This window comes from Kryptolebias marmoratus, linkage group LG24 (genome assembly GCF_001649575.2).
Source record: "Kryptolebias marmoratus isolate JLee-2015 linkage group LG24, ASM164957v2, whole genome shotgun sequence".
Classification (NCBI taxonomy): domain Eukaryota; kingdom Metazoa; phylum Chordata; class Actinopteri; order Cyprinodontiformes; family Rivulidae; genus Kryptolebias; species Kryptolebias marmoratus.
The window spans coordinates 13,645,414-13,648,428 of record NC_051453.1 but is presented as its reverse complement, the minus strand read 5'-3'; positions in this window follow the sequence as shown (position 1 = coordinate 13,648,428).

Genomic DNA, 3,015 nt, shown 5'->3' with positions numbered 1-3,015 from the left:
CATGGCGTCTTTATATATTTAAGTATATATATATGTATGTATATATACACACATATATATATATATATATATATATATATATACTTATACATGTGTGTTGCTGAGTAATGGAGTGCTGTGGCATGCTGCCTCAAACTGTGCAGGTTTCAAAACTGCATGGCCGTGTACTGACCCCAGCTGGTACAATATTAGTACAGCATTTCAGTAAATGCTAAATTTTCTTTAAAAAAAACAAAAAACTAGCAAGAAAAACAAAGCTATACTGATCTGCATCTTTCAACGACCTTTATGTAATATGAGAGCGTACGTCGTTGAGTGGGGTTATATAACGCATATGCTGCAAAAAAGAAAGGGAAAGTTGCTGACGTAAGCATTAAAAACAGCTTCTTACAAAAACCGTTTGCCAGTTTTAAATGACGCACAATGAGACATAAGGGTTTTGCGTTCTCCAGTGGCTTTTTTATTGCTCATTTCAGCTAACCTTTTTATTTTGAGCTAAATTACCTCAACAACTTTAACTCATGTTTTGATATAGTCTGCCCCTGGGCCACTTTTAACTACCAGTGTGAAAATAAAATCCAATACTTCACCTTTAACATACCAGACATTCATTTAAGTCTTAGCATTAACATAGCATGAGACTTGGTTGTAAAGAACTCAAGGATTATATATATATATATATATATATATATATATATATATATATATATATATATATATATATATATATATATATATATATATGTTGTTCTTTTATTCTTTTCTGCCTAAATTTACAACTCTCTGCCTTCCCACACAGTCAGTCACTGTGTCTGATTTTTCTATCCTGTGACTCATCAGTGCAGACATTTACTTTTTGTAAGAAAGCTTTAAAAAAAAAAGCAGTGAAGTTTTTGGTTTGAAATATTGCAAAAACAAAAAGCTATTTACCTAATGAAAGTATAAATAGGTGAATAATCTCTCTTAATTATGACAGTGTCCGTGTTTCTGGGACCAAAGGAATAAATTAAAAACCCAGCATTTCTTGAAGGAATGCATGTCGCCCGCCACCTTTCCTGCCAGAGTTATAATCAGATCGTCATACGATGAGAAGGAACGGAGTTGGAGCTGCTTTGATCAAACCTTAAACAGAATGCTACACAATGTCAAGGAATATTACAAGATCCTATAAGATTTAACGCTCTGAGTATGTGAGGAGGATGACTCTCAGCTACTACCACATTGAACTTTACCTCAATATCTCTAACAGTGACTGAGTTAGAGCCATTTTTGTTGGTGGCCATCTTGAATTGGGTTGACTCCAAAAGGTAATCAGCTGTAGATGTAGATCCATTGATCACTTTCTGAGAGCTTCATTAAAACAAGTCCAGTGGTTCGTGGGATATTTTGCTAACACAACAGAAAGCCATTCGAACAGGCACGGGCAAAAACATTGTCACCCCTTTGCCTTCGTGCATCCAACATGGCAAAAACTTCTAGTTATTTTGATCACCATCTGCCACGAATTTGTTGAATCAAGCCATATTTTAGCTATACTTTTTGCTTCTTCTTATAAACAGCTATATGGTGTGGTAATATAAGGAAAGTCGAAGTGCTGGATCAATATCTGCTCCACGGTCTATAATGTGCACCCGTGAGACTGGATCTCATAATGCTTTCAGTGAGTAAAAGGGCTGATCTCCACCTGAGTGTTTCTGTAATAGCTGCACCCTGCTGTCTCTGCGTGACATTTAACGCGCACCAATCCCTTTCCTTACCTCTCCCAACTCACAGGCCGGGGCCACATGAGGTTAGAACCAGCAGCCTATGAGCACATCAGCAGCGTGAAAGGGTCCCTGTGCGCCTGTGCCCGCTGTGGTGATCTCCCACACAGAGAAATAAAAGTGCTGGAGGGAGACGCAGCGACAGGGAGGTAAAGGGGCGAGAAATCAACACGAGGCATTTGGGAGAGTGAGGAAGAGACGGATGTTGCCTGTTAACCTCAGACAGGAATATGGGCAAGAAAATGTTCTTTCCACCTTGACGCAACTACCAATAAAACCTCTCTCCTCCTTACTTTGTGTGTGTGTGTGAGAGAGAGAGGCTTTATGGAGGCACAACATGTTCTTGGCTGCTATACGATTGGCTAAAGCCTTAGAAAGAACTGAGCTAAATTTTCATCCATAAATGAAAACAGGGACAATCAGCAGTTCATGTTGGAATTAATGGTTTGTTTTGAAACAGCAATAGTATCAAGAAGACATTTTAGAGAGGCTGAATCTCTCAGAAGTAAAGATGGGCAGAGGTTCACCAGTCTGCAAAAAACTGGAGAAATCTGTGAGCTCAAAGGACAAGGCTGAAAGTCAGTACTAGACGTGATCTTCAGACCTTCAGGTGGTACTGCGTTTAAAACGGGTCTGATTCTGTTGTGAACGTCACTGCATGAACTCAGGAAAACGTCCACCAATCACTGTCTGTAAACACAGTTTACAGCCATCCACAACGGCTGGTTGAAGCTCTGTCATACAAACAGGAAGCCACAAATGAACCTCATCCATCTTCTCTGGGCCAAAGCTCTTTTAAAATGTCAAAAGTCTGACAATACAGACATCATTAAGAAATGTAGACTTTTCTGTTGTCACAGAGCTGAATAAGGGCACATATTGAAGGAGCTGCCTTCCAATATAAACAAATTTTTCTATTTAGAAAAACCAGCTTTCTCAGATTAAGGGAATTTTGGAGCTAATTCCAGGCAACAGAACCTGATACTTTAAATATATATTTTGTCATTACACCAACAGCATCAACGTGGCAATTTGCAATTTTTGATCAAGACTGTTTATATATAGAATAACTAGCAGTTGTCCTGAGGTCGATCCGTATGGAACATCCTTCATTATGATCCTGTAACACGCAGACACTTTGGACTTTATGCACTAACTTCTCCCAAGCTGATAATTATCCCACAGTTGGACTAAAAATGAAATGTCTGACTATGGATATGAACCTACAACTCTGTCTTTAGGCAAGGAAACG